The sequence below is a fragment of the Oreochromis aureus genome, linkage group 9, assembly GCF_013358895.1.
Source record: "Oreochromis aureus strain Israel breed Guangdong linkage group 9, ZZ_aureus, whole genome shotgun sequence".
Taxonomy (NCBI): domain Eukaryota; kingdom Metazoa; phylum Chordata; class Actinopteri; order Cichliformes; family Cichlidae; genus Oreochromis; species Oreochromis aureus.
Window position 1 is genome coordinate 23,054,932 of NC_052950.1, and position 20,367 is coordinate 23,075,298.

Here is a 20,367-nt window from a genome sequence, read left to right on the forward strand (position 1 = left end):
ACCACAAAGACTGCTGCATAGTTATATACCTGCTGGATTCAGGTGAGACCACAGACACGTTCTTTCAAGTGCCTCTTTTGTGCTGTTTCTTCATCTCACGACAGGAAACCATCAGTCAAGTCAACAACAAGATGTTCCCACTTAAGTGCAGAGCTGAGGCCTCCCTACAGATGTCCTCAATGTCCCGGTCATATGAATTCAAGGGAAAGGAATGTTACGCAATAACCGAAGGGGCGCACAGCACTGTGGTAAGATGAAGTGGTTCGTTACAGGCTTTTCAGTGTCTTGTTCTCAAGTCGGGGTCAGTCCCACGCTTTGTCTTAGAAGCAGAAGTGAAGATCTGTTTTTTGCATCAGTGCTTTTATTTCATAACTGATGCAGTGAAAAATCACATTGGGCTTGGGTTACAAGGAAAAATAGTCGTTATGGCTTATTAAGGTAAGATCTAACAGCAACCTCCCCTTAATGCATACACACGCACAATTAAATGGCATTAGATGGGCTTAAATGCCCTGTTTTAGTTTCCTGTTCCTGGTTTAAACAAAACTGCAGAGCTAACATAGGATGTGCTGACTGTACATGTTAGTCTACCCTCACTATCCACTTTATTACGTACAGCCTGCAAGGTAAGGTTATTCTGGCACAGATTCATAAAGGTGCCGCACATCCATGATGTGAATCTCCCGAACCTCCACATCTCAAAGATGCTCTATTGGATTGACCTGTGATGGCTCTGGAGGCCACTTATCACACTGTCATGTTGCAGAAACATGTTTGAGATGATCTGAACTTTGTGTCATGCTGCTTTATCCTAGAGGAAACAGTCAACAGAAGATGGGGACACTATGGGGTCAAAATGTGCAAAGAAAATATTTCCCCCAATACCATTACACCACCACCTGAACTTACTCATGCAAGGCATGCTTGCATGTTGTTTATAGCAAATTCTAACCCATCACCATCTGAATATTGTAGCAGAATTCAAGGCTCAACAGGCCAGGCAACGTTTTTCCAATCTTCCATTGCCCAGTTTTTATGAGCCTGTGTTGCTGTAGCCTTGGTTTCCTGTTTTTAGCTGACAGGAGTAGCACCTGGTGTGGTCTTCTGCAGCTTTAGTCCATCTGCTTCAATGTTCTGCATACCTTGGTTCGAACAGGTGATTATTTGAGCTACTGCTACCTCCTATCAGCTCATTGTCATCTAATTACTCTCTCCTGATTTCACCCAGAGAATTGACGCTCGCTGGATATTTCCTCTTTTTCGGACCATTCTCTCTAAACCCTCGAGATGGTTTTGTGGGAAAATCCCAGCAGATCAACAGTTTCTGAAATAACCCAGTTTGTCACCAACAACCACAGCACACTCAAAGTAATTTAAATCACCTTTCTTCCCTATTCTCATGCTTAGTTTCAGCAGCTCGACCACGTCTACATGTGTACATACACTGAGTTGATGTGATGTGATGGATGATTAGACATTTGTGTCAACAAGCAGCTGAACAGCTGTACCTAACAAAGAGGCTGGTGAGTGCCTGTCAGGGATTTGCATGTTTTTAGGCTTCATGTCTTTTTTCCTTCATAGCGTTCATACATTCTTATCAGTTGATGTTGCAAAACCCTGATCTTCCAAAGGTTTACTGATATATCTGAGAGGGTCACCCAGTTAGTGTGAGAAGAGAAAAAAGTTCATCTTAAACCTACTGAACTACTGAATAATACTAATTTATATTCCCATTTGTGCATATATTTGTCTTACAAACACACTGAACACTACAACACCCTCAACTCTTTATATGGACAGGCCTTTTGTTGGGAATTACTGCCATAAAAGTACCAAACTGCTAGTGTATACAGCAAAAGCTTTGCTATATTGCTTTATTACAGACTGCTACTAATTTCAGCCACAAGGTGGTGTGATGTGCACAGCAGAAAGCTCCTAGTTTAGGCTTCAGTAGGGTCAACAGCAAACAGACAAGTTGGAAAAGAAATCAACCCCATCTAGTGGCGATTTTGGTTGGGAGACCAAGTCTGGGAAAGCAGGGTTAAATATGAAGTCAGTGAGTTTTTCTTTGTTTTTGAACATCAGTCCATTCCCACTGAGCTACAAACAGACTGAACGCACTGCCATACATAACTCTCAAAGCAGGACTGAATCGTGCAGTGAAGAATGCAAAAAGACTCACAAGTAGAGCAGCACCTGTGGTTGGGAACATCCCATCCATCTTTCTGCACAGGGGGGAATTGCGTGCGTGTGTGCATAAAGGAGAGGTGAGTGAGAAAGAAAAAAGAGGGATGGAGGGAGGATACTGTGGAGTCTGTGAGTAATAGGAGAGACAGTGGAAACATATGTGACCCACTGACATTGAGCAGACTGCGGTCTGTTTCTTGTGGACAGCCGAAAGCTGCAGGGACAATGGCTTACATATCAGCAGTGACCCACCGGCTCTGAGCTCCATTTACTGCTAGAGAAAGTCACAAATAAGCTTTGCTGGAAGTTAGGTTCATTGTTAAATTCGAAGCTTGTTGCTGTAAACTGGTTCATGAGGAAAGCAAGAAGCAGCTTCACACACCTCTGAAAAAAAAAAGAAGAAGAAATGTAATAGAACTTGGACCTCCGCAATTCCAGCCCAAACAGGGAGCCGCTTATCATCCACCATCTCTCCCACAGCTAATATTTCACTTCAGCTCCCAGGCCCACAGAATGAGAGACGTTTCCATTTCATGTCAGTCATTTCCAGGCCTGTGTGTTACCTGTGTGGTGATAAGTGTTTGACTGACTGGGAGTGTCGTTAGTCACTGTCCGGCTCAGAGTGACAGCCACAGATTGACGCTGATGATGAGAGGAGGAGAGGGCCCGGTGTGTTCAGGGACGACAGAAAAACCGGGGTTGATGCAGGGGTGGGAGTGGGTGGAGGGGAGGAAAGACATTGCACACTTATAATGATGAACACAAAGCCATGTGTAGACATTCAGTGCACGACAAGGTGTATTTATTTGCAAAATCATGCTTTGCATAATTCTTGGCTCTCATAAATAAAATCTGCCATTCTTTTTAATGGTGAACAATTACTACCAGTTACACTTGTTTATTATAATAAATTAGATGTATCAAGTTAATAACTGATCTACCTGTTTGGTAACATTTTAATTTTCTAGAGAAAAATTTAATTTACAGATAATCTGACATTAAATGCAGGAATAGGAAAGACAAAGCTCCCTTTTCTATTTTTTTTTACCAGTAAAATTTCAGTTTAAGAAAGAAAATACGGTTAATTTTCAGTTTTTAGAGATAAACATCCAATTTTTCTAATTAAGTGCATATTAAATATTTTCCACCCTAAATTTACAGAATCCTGTGGAGGAACAATCCTACAAATTCTGCATTAACTCTAAGTATCAACTACTTTATTACTCTTGCTTGCTGCAAAGGTTGTTACAGGATAAAATGCAACTGGAACCTTATTCTAGTGATTTCTAATCAACATTTTATGTCCACATTGGGGCAGGAAACAAATCTGGCCCTGCAGCAAAAAATATTAAGCACCCTCTTATTGCAGAAATTAGCTTTTTCGTCATAATGCTTCACCTATGTAAATTTTTATGACTGTCTATATTGAGGGCTCATGCACATGCCAGTTGTTGTTACCACATACGTTGTGATATTATCCACTGTGTGGAGAGGAAAACCTATCCACTGTTCCTCAAGTAATAATAGAAGTATCTCACAAATGAAATTGTAGTGTAAATGCATGCCACTGTTTAGCGTCTGGGATTAAACATCTAATTTGTAGCGCAACACAGACAGGTTTTCTTTTTCTTCTTCTTTTATTTTATATGTTATATATATACAGTGGTAACACCTACATCCTCGTCTTCACGTGCAATTTGACTTTTCACGAATAAAATAAACGCATTTCGGTCATCGTTTTAGTTACCAGCTCCTGTGCTGCTGGCCACTGCCGTGCAGAAGGTGTAAGAGATGCAGTGAGGATGTGGTAAGCGTCTACACCTGGGCTCAAGTCTACACCGAAACACCTGCCACAGCAAAGGTAGTATGGAGAGAGATGGGTTGTGTTTAGGTACATTTCACAGCTCTGATCTCACCACTACTGAAGAGCAAGTGAGACAGCACAGAAGATCTGACGTTCTCCAAGAAACGCAGAACACAGATCTGCCGTGTCCCCTGAAAAAACTGTTTTCTGTTTAGATAAATAACAACTAGCCCCGGCACGCATGCCTGAAATTGTTGCATTTTCTGTGTTTGCTGAGGTGAGTGTGTTGAAATCAGTTTAAAAAAAAATTATTGTTCATAAAGGGACTTCAGCAGTCGTGGTAAAAACCATGTCATGTACAATACAGCTCATGATTCAGTATCTTGTAGAACCACCTTTAGCAGAAGAAGTGATGGTTGTCTGTATGACTTTATCAGTCTCTCACATTATTATTGTTATGTTGTTTCTTTTTGCCATGGCTGTGAGCTCATTAGAAAAATAAGAAAAACAGCACTTTTAGACAGTACTGAGGTCATTTTCCAGCATTTGCCATTCATAACATTGTTGATGTCACACAATTTAAAGCTGACAGACAACAGCAGTAAATACTAACATTCATCCATCTATTTTCTTGCACTTATCCTTATATTATATCCTTATATCCATTAATTATTGAAAAAATACATATTAAAACAATCATATTTTCCCGAGTTATTAAAGAAAACCTCCTTACTAGCAGGTTGTGTTGTACTGCGCTGCTCTCTTCCTTCTTATTCTGTTATACATGATACTATACAGTGCTTAGGTGGTAACCATTAGTAGCACACTTCTTTTTTTAAAGCATTGTTGGGTACTTTGAGTGCACTTTATAGGTTAATAATGTATATTAAACATTTGGATAATACTATCAAATGGCAAACTCACTATACAGTGAGTACAGCTTACATGTCTGTTTTGTTTACCTTTTTAGGCCCCAGTTTAGCTGAAAGTGGGGTTTTTGGAGGCAGCAGGTGCAAATTGAAAGCACAAAATTGACATATTTAATGCTTTTTGTGTTGAACTTAGTAACCAGGTGCTCATTTAAACTTCAAGCGCTTGTGCGACAACAACAGCTTTTATTTAGAATCTAGCTATCTAGCGACTGTGTGTGCTGTTTGATGCCTCTGTGGTGAACAGCACAGTTTTGGAGCATTTTCACTGAAAAGAGCTGCCTGCTGTGAGAGTGCTGAGTGTGAACCCAACGCATTTTTTTTTTTACGCATTGATTCTGTTTCACAGCGTTTCTAACAGCTGCCACTTTAATATTCACTTTTGCACTCTTTTTGCGGACAGGGGAAATATGTATATTGAAAATGAACTCAGACTGTAATTGGTTAGCCCTGAAGAACAAAATAGGTTGTAGTTTGGTTAGATTTTAGTACAGCAAGTGCAATTGTGAGCTTCTTTGCTTTATCATCAGAATCTGCTGACTTTAGCTGCTACTTTGACTGCTCTCTTATTTACAAGGGAGACATGACTCGGGGTAGCTCTGTATGTTTGCTTTGGCAGGCTTTTTACGCCGTATACCCTTCCTGACACAAACCCAAAGATCTGTGTCTCATTTGAGTCTTAAACAAAAAGAAAACTAGAAATATAAAATTGTACAGTTAACTGTTTTGTACTTTTTACTTTGTGCACATGTATGCTTGATTACTGCAGTGCTGTGCAAACATCTAGCTTGAGCCACCCTCATGTCTTTATATTTCATTTCCACCGAGCCAGGCTTTCTTGTCACTTTTAAGGAGGTTTTGAGGAGTAGTTCTCCAGGCTTTCTGAGTCCTTCAAAAATTTTCTTTGGGCAATCTCATTTTAAGTCCAGTCCTTGCTAAACCACTTAACACTGAGTTGTGAGTCTTTTGAGCACAACAACAGTATTGCACTCAACAAATGAACCAATAGATGAGTAAAAGAAACAAAAAAAATGTATCTTTTGACACTTTGTTACTGACAGTCTGCTAGAAAAACACACCGCCTTAGCTCAATCTTTGAAGAATGCCCATAAGGGGATTCCCAGACTTGGCACATCTCTCCATAGGGTGCAGTTTGTCCTTAAAATGTTTGAGGAAACTGGACAAATGAAAGACAGAAGAAAAATGGCTGTCCTTAAAAAAAAAAAAGCTATCTGCAGCAGATGACAAGCATCTGAAAGTCATGTCCTTAAGTAACAGGGGGGAAAAATCCAGCAAAGACCTGACACAGGACCTGAGAGATGCATCTGGCTCTTCAGTTGATCCATCTGCTGTTCACTGAAGCCTCATAACAAATCGTCTCAGTGAGAGGGTGGCTGTCAGGAAGCCATTCTTAAGGAAGGCGAACAGGGAAAAAAAGGCTGAAGTGTGTAAAACTACACAAGAACCGCACTGAAAATCAGTGGCAACAAGTCTTATGGAAAAAATTTTGATTCCACCTGTCATCAGTGTTTGTGGAGCCATGTGTAAAACATGGTGGGGGCTCTGTCATGGTTCGGATTTCAGCCAGCGGTGTTGTAGATCATCAGTAGATCAAAACTGATGGGTGTATAAATACAGAAATGCACCATCAAGTTTTGATCCACCATGCAATAACATCTGGAAAACATCTGATTGAAAACATCTGATCTGATCTGATTGTAAAACTATGTTTGCTATAAACCAAAATTATGGAGGATATATTATCAGTTATGTAGCTTTAAACCATACACATGCCTAAATAGCAGCACTAATCTCTATATTCATATGGTGGGCATGCACAAGATGTTTCTGCTGCACTCTTTAATCAAGAATTTGCACAAATCCAACAGAAAGGAGAATATTGCATAAAAATATTTTGGTGAGAATGAAGCCAGCACTGGCAGTACTTTATAATATAGCTCAAAAATAAAAGAGAAGTAAGAGTAAGAGCAGTAACTTGTTACATTACTGCATTTTGGACCAATGTGATTAGTTATGCTTTGAAATTTATTACAAATGCCAGCCCTGTAATTCCAGCATTTTCAATAGGAATCATGCACTAAAACAGTGGAAAGGATGATGGTTCAGGTATCAGTGAGGACTGATGCTGGGAAGCCTTTCTAAAAGATGAATTACAACAGCATTGTTTTTACTATTAGTCTCACTATGGGCAAAAGTGGAAAAAGGAAAAAAAACAGGAAATAATAAAGCACTACAAGGCCAAGAAGTTCAATCTCTGGACATCTCTGGAACATGTTTTCACCCTCACAGTCTCTACTCGTGCCTTTTACCGCCTCTTCCAAAAGCGAGGCAGCAAGCGGCGAGATGGATGGGCTGAGCGTTGCAAGATTTCCAAAAGCGAACAGAGTCTGACTGCTGCTCTACCTGAGGAGCAAAAACAAAAGAGCCATCTCTACCTGTAGGACTGTGGGAGTCGAGGCTTTGATCTGGACCAGAAAGAGAGAGTAGTTTGATGAAATATTGATGCTTTTTTTTAACTGTGTCCTGTGGGAGCTCAGTCTGCTCTCAGGATGTGTGCGCTGATCCACAATACCGCTGCGTGCTCGGCTGTATGAGAACAGACTTGACCGTGGAGCTCAAGGAGTGTTATCGGCCCTAATGGGCCCGATGATGACCCCCCACTCTGGGCCTGAATTGGTCAGGGGCTTCTTCTACTGATCAAAAGAACAGGTGCATTTAATCAGTCAGCACCCATTGCAAAATACATACACCGCTGATATGTGTCTGACATCTAAACAGAAGCTTGACAGCAAACCTGCACAACGTAAATCTTCATTTGGTGATGGACGGGTAATTGTTTGCCCTTGAAACAAAGGTGCAACAGCTTCAGATGTGCATGCAGTGAGCGCACAATTAAAACTGAATAACAGTGTTGGAAAACTGTTTTTAAATAGCCGGGGATTATTCACACTGAGGCTGTTTTGGCCGAGCATTCAAATACTTATTCAAAGCAAGCATCGTGTAATATCCGACTGGATGCTCGGAAAGTTTGATATAAGCTTGTATGAAAGTGACCCATATTCTTCAAGCAACAACGTCGGGAAAAAAGGAAAAAATCAGAATGTTGATAAATTGCCTAGAGTGCTTTTGTCTGAAAGTTAAGAGGCCAACGAAGCCCAATCAGCCTGGAAAAGAGTGTGAAAAACGAGGATTCATCACTCCCATGCCTACGTCCATGTACAGATAGACGGCGGGGCATAATGACTTCTGTGGAAATAGCAGAACGATTATTTAAACTTAAAGGAAGAGGAGAAAGAGGCAGAGAAACGGGTCGAGTGGGGGGGGAGGAAAGACAGGGTCTTAGGAGGAGCCAGGGGCAGGAGATAGTCTGGGAAAGGTCTCGCGTTAAAGTAGAATTAACATGCCTTTCCATTGGAGTCCATTAGATAATCATATTCATACCACACAAGGCTCCAAAACCTCTCTCTGTTTCATTATTCCCTTTTAATCCAGCCTGATAAGGGGGTGCAGGCGTCGTGGTTTTATTATGTCGTCATTTGGAATCCACATGAAATCCCCACGGGATGTTATCACAGGGAAATTGCTTAAGTAGCCCAAGTGGATATAGTTTTGGGTTTATTATTTCTGACGGATTCAAAATAACTGCAAATATCATTTTTTCCCCCCGATTATTGGGGGCTAAGAGTCTTATCAGTCATTCACACTAATGGCCCACTCAAGCCACCCAATACCTTCCGGCAGGGGGGAAAAAGGAGGGATGCTGAGAGGAGGAGGGGTGTGAGGGTGGGGGGGTTTGGGAGTGCTGCGTTTGAGAGTGTCCTAAGTGTACAAGTGCGTACAGGTACAGTACATGTGAGGAAACTGAAAGCAGGAAAAACAACAACACAAAGAGCGACTGAAAGCGGAGACTTCTGAACAAACTAACATGCTCCTGACGGTAGATTAGAGGCTGCTGGCGTTCTCCTTTGCGGCCCCCAGATCTTCCCTGGCAAACAGAGCAGATGTCAGATTGCTCCTGTCGTTTGTGGTTCGGCACATTTGTGGTCTTGAGGAAAGCAAACACTTTGATTAAATGCATTAGGGCCTTTATTAGACAGACACTACACAGGGAAGAAACACGAGGCAGGAAATATATGGGCAAACAAACCTTTAATTTAACCTTTAATAATGAAATATGTGTAATTATTAAGTCATGAGGGATAAGGTATTCATGTTTACAGTCTTCTTTTTCTGTTTCTTGTTACAAAAAACTCTTGTGCAAAGTCAAACGAGTTGTCAAAGCAACGCTGAAGCAAGATCGATTTTCTCTGCTGGGAGTTTTTAGAAGTTTTGAACATTATTGCAGGATTTTATCAAACTATCCTAAGCTTCTGGAGTCACAGGTTAAAAGGTCAGGCCACTCAAAGCAAAGGAAATCTGTGTTTTTGCTCATTTGCATGTTAAGGTACGTGTCCATACACACACATTTCGCTTTTATACGCATATATTTTTGAGATATATATGGCTCCTCAATAAAGAATAACAGTGCACTGAACTCCAATACTTTGAAGGAGATATAGGGTACCCAATATATAGACCTGGCACTATATACTGTGATGTTTGTCTTAAACTACACCGCTGATGGCTTATTGCTTTCCCTTTAATATCTGCAATTAAATATTTTTCCAGAAAGTGCAGTGTTCTCTTCTTGTAATGATAAAATGGGCAAAAAAATGATGTTTGACTGGTTTATATCAACATGTTTGATAATATGTATATTTTTAAATTTCACTCTTTTTGTAATTATTTTCTTATATTAGGTACAACATGATAAAGACATAAATGCCTGGGCATGGAGTAAAGAACTGAATAGTAAGTTTTGTAACCAAGTAGCCACCAAATGCCTAAGTCTTGGAGTTTAGTGTTAAAATGTTTTCCTTTAATATAGATGGGCTGGTTCCAAAAGAACTGCTAGCCCTTATTTCCATTAGAGAAGATTAAAATACTAATTTGAGAGCATAAAAGGATTTAATAACCTGCACTTTGTGTCATGTGTAGGCAGAGATCAGCAGAGATTTGGTTGCTTAGTAAAAACTTACTGACAACTTTACTCACATTCAGCTCCTCACTACTTCCCGCCTGTGTTTGTCTACAGCCGAAAACACTTCAGATACTCTGTAATCTTATTACAACTTCTCCATTTTGCAGTAAACAGTACAGTCGCCCCTGTCATTCCTCTGTTTCTTGCAGCCGCTCCATTTCCAGCGGTCACATCTGTGTGGATATAATATGCTTATTCTGCTGTATCCATTTCACTGTGACATCTGTCCAGCAGAGACGAATTAAAGGCCAAAAAAAATCCAAATGCCTACACAACACTCTGCCAAGTATTGATTTACTGTTACATGTGTAACATACAGTACGCGGACAAACCGAGCGCTACATTTTATTTCAGTGAGATCATCTGAAACTGGAAACACGCTCTGCGGGGTTGGTGATTATTTGAGAAATGAGCCCAGATGCTGATCTTAAACGCACGGCGCTTCTTCTCGATTGTGAGCCGGTGAAAAGTAAGACTGGGTGCGCAGGGATAAGATGTCTGCATCCCGCGTGTGTGTCAGTGTGTGTTTGTTTGTGAGCACGCCCGAGCGTCCACCTTAGTGAGCGCACCTCCCTGTCTGTAGATCTCAGGGTCTGGAACAAACAGTAGTTCCTTCTTAATTGGGGTGAGAGCTGGGGCTTAAAGAGGGCCAAGAAGGGACCTGAACCCCTTTCTTTCTCCTCCAGAATCGCTTTGGCTACAGAGGCGCTTTTGATGTGTGCTTTGGCTCTGTGAGTCCTACTTTGGAATATGTTCTTGGGAGACCATTGGTTACTTGCCTCCAGGCAGAATCTCAATCCCCAGGATCCTGGCCCTCTTTGATGAAATACTTTCGGGAGCCGCTAACCCCACTGATGCCCATGTGCACCTCCTCCCTCCTCCTTTACCCTCTTGTTCTCCCCTACCTCGCCCCCATCCTCTTTCCACCCTTCACCCCCCCCCCCAGCCTCCCACCTCTACTACCACGTTCCTTGGATTCTCTTTGAGAGATTCATAACAAGGACTTTATCTCTGTGTAGTCCGGGCCAGATGAGCACCGCCTGACAAACTGACAGGAGAATTAGCGGCTGTCTTACAGAGCACCTTTGACTGTCTCCTCTCTCGGCCCGACTTCCTGTAGCTACAGACGTGAGCGTTTTCTATTCATATTCTCATACTCCATTCTTGTGCACGTGGAACACTTCTATATTTAGTTTTATGACCTCTTAACCTTGTTTATTTTGTCTGTTTCTCTTTAAAATAATAACTAAACATAAATATCTTTTAAGCATTTTTATGGATGCCAAAGAAACTTGACACCCATGAAAACCAATATAGTCGTTCACACACTCATCATAGTTCACAGTTTTGTCACCTTGCTCCACACTGACATCCGAAATCCATCTTCACATTGCGACAAAGTCAGAATCTCGACACTTTTAACGATGACAAAGACGTTGACAGTTGTGACAGAAGATCCTGAGCTCTGATTGATTGGGCAGTAATTAGTCATTGCCGACTTTATCAGCATAATAAGTGTCAGGAAAGTGATTATAAGGCAGCCTTAAAAGACGGATATTTGTCTTTAAATCAAACGGTTTAGTCATTTGTCACAGCAGCCGATTGGATGTGTGTTACAATGAGGAACAAATAGACTTGACGGACCTGACCTCTCGGCCACACACACACATTCAAATGCTGGTTAAACGGTTGATTTTCCTTCCCAAACTCCCACCTCTTCATTGATTGAAACTGCACCCTAAAGACCTCTCTTACCACATAATTTCCCTGTATATTGATTATGTATATTGATTACACCTAACCCTACAGGAGGGCTTCCCTCTGCTGAAGCATTAGTAGGTATGACTCTGAAGGCTGAGCCCAGGAGGCTGTTTTAGCCCTCATAAATCTGCAGTTAAATGTATGTATGAGTTTCTACATAACAAAGTGGGTGTTTTCAACTGAGATCTATGAGATTATTTCAGTTTCTTTTAGTTAAAACTTGGATCCATTTAACTCTTGGTCCCTAAAATGCAGTCATTCATGCTTAACCTGGACCTGTTTTCCTCTTCTTCGTGGTGTAAGGACTCAAACTTGAGTTTTATTTTGTTCTTTCTCTCCTCTAGGTTTATTTCTACTACAGAAATAGTACTACTGAGGAACAAGTCTTTAAAATGCTTACTAAGGAAGAAAGAAAGAAAGGGGTAGCCTGCACAAAATAAAAAAGGAGTAGGCAGTGAGTAAAGGAGGGAGCAATCCGAAGGGAGGAGTCAAGCGAGGGAAGGAGCAGCTGGAGTCCCACACTTCGCCCTCACTCTCTCTCTCTCTCTCCCTCTTCCCGAAAAAAACCGCTCTAAATGTAATAACAACTCTCCATGCGCTTCTCTGACGCTTATGTTGTTTTTACGCACATCTGCGGTCTGCTATCGGCAGATATTATCGGCAGGCTGATGGTGTTAGTCCGGCGGTGGTTGAACACAGCAAACTGTGAGAAGGAGGAGAAAGACAGACAAGAGGAAAAAGTCTGGCAGCGCCGTTTTGGAGTTGGAGTTGCAGCGTAAAAAAAAGAAAGAAAGAAAAAAAAACTCCCAGGCAACTCCAGAGGCACATCTGCAAGTTAGGAAGAGGAGAAGAGGAAAGAAGACAAATCTATATATTATATTTTTTTTTTTTTGCCTGAGAAGATTTTTTTTTAAAGTCGAGAATTAGAGGGGAATTCACCCAGAGAGAAGTAAGTAATCTGCTGAAAGCTCGCGCACACCGCACACAAATACACTTTCTTTTTCTTTCTGAATATTGTTGCGCTCGTTTGTCTGCTTTTAAAGTTGAGAAAGCCACTCAGAGTTTGTGAAGCAGCGGAGGTTTCATATTTCAAAACGATGGAATTTCATACAAGTTCAGATGTAGACGTGAAGTGCACCAACTGCGAGAACAGTTTATGAAACTAGCGAAGAAAGCCTCGATCAGGGACTCCCCCCCCCCTCCAAAAAAAGAAGAAAGAAAAAAAATACAGCCGTAAAAGCGTAAATGCACCACTGTCTGTTTTACGCTTGGCCCGGCTGTGATTTAATCTCTGTGAAAGAAGCGTCGGTTGTTAGAAACCCCCGGATGGCAGACTTAACAAGTATCCACCGCAGACAGATGTGCATTTTCAAACCAGTTGCATAAACTTTCATATTAATGAACAACGTGTTTTTGTAAAGTTTAATAAGACAGAGAGAGAGGGGGAAAATCACTCTTAGAGTTTGGAAGTGAAACTTTATTGGACCTCAAATAAGCGCGCGCGGGGGTGTGGTGTATAGTGGCGTGGGATGAGACGGGGGGGGGTTCATATATATGTGCATTTGTGATCATATTTCAGGATCTGTTATTGATTTGCTTTAACAAGTGAGAGACTCGGGGAAACACTTAGTGACGGCATACATGTTCAACTTTTTATTTCAATCCATCCAAAACCTGTGGCTGACCCTCCCCTTGACCTTTGACCTCCCCTTGCTTCACTATCGAGCACCGAGTCATTTATAGTTTTGTAAAATTTAATTAGCTGAAAACTTATAACTGGAAAAACTCCAAAAAAAAATTGACAATAAATTATAACATTAAAAAATTCCTCATGAAATTATTTTTAGTTATAAAAAAGGAGAAAATTAAAGTATTTGGATGATTTCATATAAATCTTAGTTTTCCGTGTCTGCATCTGCTAACCTGATGGAGTTAAAGAGGCTCTCCAGAGCTTCTGACAATTTGATTTGCGTTGGAAAATTTTTAAAATGATGTTCTTCCCCTCAAGAAAGAACATATTTAAGCGTACATCACAGTGTGTTTGAAGGCATGCGCATGTGCTCAGAGAAATTTAAGCCCATTACACTGAGGTCTGTGGCCCTGCGGGGGTCCATGGGGGAGGTTTTATGGGGGACCCAAGCAAAATTAAATATAGCATAAATCCTCTGTATTTTAGTTGATTAGAATTTATTAGTATTTAAAAGCTTGTGGATATACTTTAAATGCAAGGTGTCATTTAAAAAGTTACATCAATAATAATAATTATAGAAAGAAGAAGAAGAGTAGAAAGCTCTCACATGGGCTTGTGCAGATTTAAAAAAATGTGGGAACAGGGGAACAGAAGTCTGGTGTGTTCATTTTGGGGGTCCAGGACATGAAAACGTTTGGGAGCCCCCCGCCCTCGAGCGTCCACATGTGCAGATATTTGTTTGAAACTTTCCCTCCTGTTCCTCGCCAGCTGTTCCACATTTTATCTGCTTGTCTGCTCTCGGGTTTCATACAAACGACGAGGGTCCGAGGTGCTCAGCCATGCGGTGCAGCTCAAATCCTCCCTTTTTTTGTGAGTGTTGTGTGTGTGGGGGGGTTTTTTTCTTTTGGCACATGGCAAATTATTAACGGAGGTTTGGCCGCCTTGAGACGGAGCAGCGAGCGAACGCACGCGAAATAAGATGTTTAACAGTTCACACAGATAAAAAAAATAAATCTCCTTTCGGGTGTTTTTTATGAGGTTGCTCTCATCATTCATCTTGTCTGAGGATTTGGCTTTGAGCGGGGTTTTTGCAGGTCTTGGTAACATTTGTCCAATAAAATAAAATAGGCACTGTCACATAAACTGTCATTTAATATTTCCCCCATTCTATTTTATTAATAGTAACAAAATAACATTCGCAGGGCCTGAAGCTGGAAAATTTACCACTGCACTCAGTTAAAAAAATAAAAGCAGACAAGTCAGGCCTTAAAAGTCTGAAAATTTTAGGCCTAAGCTTTATTTTAAAATGACAACTTGAAGACAATTTATAATTACATTTTTTTTGCATACATTTATGCATTTTTATGGCCTGTGACTTCTTAATTAAGCGTTTTGAGACGATGCCTGTAATTAAAAATATTACACTGATAAAAAATATAGTTGCCTGTATATCATCATAGGAGGCCCTTGTCATTTTATTTTCAGAGTATAAGACATCACATTTAAATTTGGCGATTAATCAACAATTCAGTGCTGATAGATCAAAATATGTAACATTTTTAAATGGTTAAATCAAGTCAAAAATAATGGCTTCAATTTCTATAGTTACACAATAATCTAATGTATGTAATATATATTTTCCAAATATCTAATAAATAATAAATAATACGCAAGGAAGTCCATGTTGTGAAAAATTGTAAATGATAAATCTGCACACTGTCTGTGTGTATATCTAATTTTGCTGTTGCTGCTTTTGCACGATACTATCTGAAAGTGGTGCACCTTTTCCAAATAAAGGACTTTGTCTCATTACAATGCAGCAGCAAGGATGAATGCAGCACTGTTTAAGATGCTAATCTTCTGGAATGAGATGCACAACTTAGAGCCATTCGCTTACTGTAGCCAGGAAAGATGTATCGTTGCCGCTCTGTGCTCCATAACTCCACGCGCGAGGAAAAGGCGGATAACGTTTCCCTCTGCAGGAATCGGTCCGTCAGATATCAGCGGCGGCAGCATCAGCGTGCCGCTTTATCTCAACTTTAAGCATTTCTCTTTTATGCATGGGGACGTTGGCCCAGGACACCTGTGACCTGGTGACCTGGCAGAATAGGAGATGTCATGTTAATGCAGGGAGATGACGTGCTATTAGCTTTTGAGGTATGGCCTGCTCCTCTTTGTAAGGGCCTTACATTCACAGTTACAGGCAGTTTGTGTCCTCAGGCCTTTTTCACCCTGTTGGAAGTATACCTGTTATCAGGTTTGTATGCAAGAAGCCCTAATGAGCTGTTTTGTTGTGCTAATGCCACAACCTGAAGCACTCAAAGAGGTGGCAAATGTTTTGTTAAAACGAGGGTAATGTGAGGGAAGTTGATTATCCGTTAGATAATGAGCACAGATGTGAAGGTTTTGTGTAATCGTGCTCGCTTTGTGGGTTTTCCTGCAGGTTGCTGTTGGTTTGGTGATTTTTTCTCCCTCGCTTTTTTGTACTTTTCCTAAAATTTCCTGTTTCCTGAGAGGATAAAATTGACAATTCTAAGTTTCATTCTATGTAATAATAAAAATCACCTGACCAGGGAAAGTTGGAGGGATTTCTTGTAGCCTACATTGTGATTAGCTGTTGCTTTCCTTGCATACGGCTGGCGTAGTTGAATAGATGGCCCCCAAAAGAAATCTCTTACTCTCTTACTTTGATGATTTGGTACTTTGATATGTTGACATCAAATGAAACAGACACAGTGGGGAAAGAAAGAGGACAAGTCAGACAGAGGTAGTGATTGAGGGAAAAAAAGGCTGTTCATGAGAGCGGGTGGAAATGTGTGTGTGTGTGTGTGTGTGTAAGTGCAGTTTGTGAGGCACGGAGGAGTGCTCTGAAAACTTGGGCTGAGACAGCAAACCTGAGGAGCGTCAAAATGTCTGGATGCATTTGCGTATGAGCATAGACAAGAAGGGGTCTTCGGGTGTGCGAGGGCTTCTCCTTGGCCTCCTAATCCCCAGGCCCAGCCATCCCTTCAGGGCATGCCTCAGATCTGGCTCTCTGGCTCTGTGCGTGGACGACCCAGCTCCGCCAGCAGATTTAATATGCTATGTGTTCCTGCTCCCCCGGCTCCCCTCCACCTCAACCATCATTGTCCCAGAGCGGGACCCTCACTCGCTGTTTCAAGGAGCCTGCTAAAGGCACCTTTCAAGCCAAGGGGTGATGTCTTTGGATAAGTCGTATGGCGGGGAAGGAAAAATAGTGATGAAGGCGATATGAGACTCGAGATGGGAAAAATGTAATTTCACATATGTATATGAGTCGCATTCAGGGATTGTAATTCACTTGGGTCTTTGGTAGCCAGCAAAAACAGTCCTACTCTGAGTGCACATGCATTCTCGTGCTCATTCACACTCTTATTTCTCTTTCTCGCTCTCTCATTCATACAGTTTTTTTTGTTTTTGTGTGTGTACTGTTCTCCTTCTTACTGTCCTTTTTTGTCTTTTAACTGCATGAAAAATAAAAAGGAAAAAAAGTTGGAAAAGTTTTTTTTGCTATAGCTTTCGTCCTTTGGAAACTCCATTTGGACCTGACAATTTGCCTCCCAGAGTGAGGTGAAGAAAACGGCAATAAAAAAAAATGGTGGGGGTGGGAAAACATTCACATAAATTTGAATCAAGTGGTTCGGATTTACGGTAGATGAAGCTGTGTTTGACAGCTCAACATAAGGCCTGCTGTAGGAGACGGTAAATTTTATTGCGGCAGAAACGCAGGCTTGTGTGCGAGGATCCAGTGGTGTGCCAGCTCGTGACTGGTATTTTCTTTTCTCACACACTTTGGAAGAGAAGCGGGACAGGTCACGCCTGCGCGTGACTGCCGCTCATCTCCTCCTCTGTTTGCTGTAGCTGCTGTAAAAATGTCTTTAAGTCCGCCGCGTGAAGTGTAGCAGCGAGAGGTGAAGTGCTTTTAGTCCGGGGGCCCATTTGTTTGTGTGTAAAGTTTGTGCGCCTAAAGAGACAGTTTCCTGGGGCTCTGGGGTGGTGGCGGGTTTGGTGGGGGCTCTTTCTTAGTGCAGATGTGGCATTGTGTCAGCTTTGATGGGAGCCGGTTGTGGCATCCGTGAGGGGGTCTGTGCTTTCTTGTCAAGGGTGGCGATTGGGAGACAGATGAACTGGCCGCTTGCTGTGAACAATGATCCGTCACGTACCGCTGCTTCTTGATGTGTGGGGCTAGGCTGCACCGAGGCATCAGTTTGGGCACTAATTTTTTTTTTCTCTGCCATAACTGTTTAAACTGAGCACTGTATAGTGCATTTTGTTGCACAAAACACCTGCCCTCACAGCAGTAATTAAGTTATGTGTTGTCATGCAACGATGCTCGCCCTGTGTGTTTGCAGCCCCGTGCTGCTTGTAGTTGTCTTTCAGTGGGAGTTATCGCCGAGCCTTGGTGAGTCCCCGAGTGGAGGTCAAGGGGGTGTCTGTTGTTTGGATGTCACATGTAAATCCCAAGGTTAATACCTGAAAGAAGCGCAGGCCCAGACATTCTCTTTGCTCTCCAAACATGTTTTAGATGAGTACCTCTTTACCCGCTCTGCCCCCTTCGTTTCCGTCTGCCGTAGACTTGGGGCAACTTGGAAAAGGAGGGGCGTGGGGGGCGGGTATCCCGAATAAACCCCTTTAGTGTGTTCTTTTCAGTAATGAATGCTAACAGACTCTGGCTCTAATAATGCCTCATCTTGGAAAAACAAAAGGGGAACTCTACTATCTGAGCAAATTTCTACCCGAACCTGAAAGAGCCCTCCTTTGACAGCGCAGCATTTGAAGACTAATCGTTTTTTCTCATGCAAAGCACGCTGTTTTAAGAGCCCGGGCCACGGAAAGAGAGGGGGCTGTGTTTTAACAATACTCCGCAGGGAGTGAGGAACAGGGTTCGGGGAGGGGAGGTAGGGTTGTAGAGAAGAGGGGTGGGGGGGATTCCTCTCTCCTTTGCTCCTCAGACAAAGCCCGGTTCCTTTCAGTTTTGCATGGGGGGTAGGGTGCGTGGAGAAGAGGAGGGAGCATCCAAGAGTTTGAGTTCCTTGAAAGAGATGGACTTGAGCCGTTTTTAATGACAGTTTGTCACCGTGGCCTCTCTACTTTCCAGGGAATTTGTTGGGCTGGCCGTGCAGTGACAGGCCTGGAAAGAAGCAGGCCTGAGAAAATTTATCGAGAAACAGAAATATTAACGTGTACATGGGGCCCTAAAACGGCTTTGGCTATTCCTGCCAGACTGGTGTTTTTATTAAGAGGGGTCGACATGCTTTGGAAATATATCTTATTCATGAAGAAAGCCAGGTTAGACTTCTCAAAGAATTCATTATGTTCCCCCAGATGCGGCTTTGCGGGTTGCAGCCGTCCCTTGGAGGACGTGGAGCGTGGCGCGCAACATTGTAAAAGCTCCCTCAGTGGGCATGGGAGTGCGAAGGGTTCCATTTGTCAAAGGTGCAAGAGTCTTTTTCCCCTCCTCAACACTTTCCCGGCTCAGTCTCAAACTCATTGTCTGAGCAAAGGCAGGACATTAGTCACTGCAACGCCACGGGAGCCTGCGGGGGCTAAGGACCAGCGCTCTGGAGCCCGAGTTGGACAGAGGGGAGGAGAGAGGGGAGAAGGAAGAATGGTGGGAGGGAAGGAGGGAGGGAACGAGTGAAAAAGGTGAAAGAAGGGCAAGAAAAGTGGAGGAAATGTGGGGTAGGTGGAAAGTGAGGAAGAGAGAACATGGGAGCGCAGAGTATGTGTGTGGGAGAGGGAGAAAGACCGTGGGGGGGTTAGAGGGAGTGGAGTCTGTAGCTCTACCTCAGGGCTCAGTATGTAAGCCCCTGTCTACCCCCCAAAGCTGCTTTCACAAAGAGATTTACAAGACAGGTCTCCGGTGTGCTTTGCTGCCCTGCATTATGAGTGAGTGTGAGTGTGTAAATGTGTGTGTGTGTGTGTGACTTGGAAAAATGGGCCTTTCTGTTTTTCTATTCCCTGACTTATTTTCTTCTTTGCATCATCTATGCAAAAAAGATTTGGTCAAATTTACCAATCCAGACAGGTCAGACTCTCAACAGCCCCAGTGGAGCGGTGTGAATAACCTATTCCCCCTGGTGGCAGTGTGTGTGTGTGTGTGTCTGTGGGTGTGTGTGCATTCACGTGTGAATGTATTTCACAGATTCACACATACAAGGGATCCTGTTAGCTTTTGGAATTATTTATAAAGCCTGGCTTTTGTGTGGCGCCCTAAGTCCCTGTCTCCTCCCATTACTGCCTATGACTCTACCTGGGCATCCTTCAGCCCCCAAATGCTCCCTCAGCCACCCTCCCAGCCGAAGGAACCGAGTTTGGTGTTAAAGCTAAACCCTTTATCTGCTGCTGCTACTTTTCTTTATGTGCAATCGCTGAGCATTTTCATCCTCTGTAAAAATCAAAAAAGTTTTCTTATTCAGAAAGTCATAATGTGCAGAGACAAACACAAGTCGTGCACTTCAGAGAGACACACAGAGTTACCCAGAACCATCCCATATGGCCCTGATTACCCTGTAATCCAGGAAAGTTTTTTCCCCACCCCTTTTTTCTTGCACACACGGAGCGAGGGGGTGAAGGGTTTTTTTATTTAGCGTGTTTTTTGAGATGCTTTATGTTAATGCTTGTCTTTTATTGAAACAAGCTGGAATGTGATTATAGTCCTGCTTGGTACATATGAGCAGCGAACTGCTCTAGTTTCTCCATCTCCCTCTGGCATAGAGATCAATGCAAACCAGCTAACACAGGGTAATAAGCCATTAGTACACACATTGTTGCAGAGATTTACATACATCGACCGGTGAAGTGATAAACTAGGTTCCGTGTCCTAGAGGTAAGAATTATTGTGTGTGTGAGTGATTAGCTGAATGAACGCTGGGTT

At 42.3% G+C, this 20,367-nt stretch overlaps 1 protein-coding gene across 1 annotated transcript in view; it reads left to right on the forward strand.

Moving 5' to 3' along the window:
• The first annotated feature begins 12,298 nt into the window (after window positions 1-12,298).
• Window positions 12,299-20,367, forward strand: part of gli3 (GLI family zinc finger 3) — a 96,748-nt gene continuing 88,679 nt past the window's right edge. The window contains exon 1 of the mRNA XM_039617629.1: window positions 12,299-12,731. The gene's annotated coding sequence lies outside the window, so the exon portion shown is untranslated. The remainder of the gene's footprint in view (window positions 12,732-20,367) is intronic.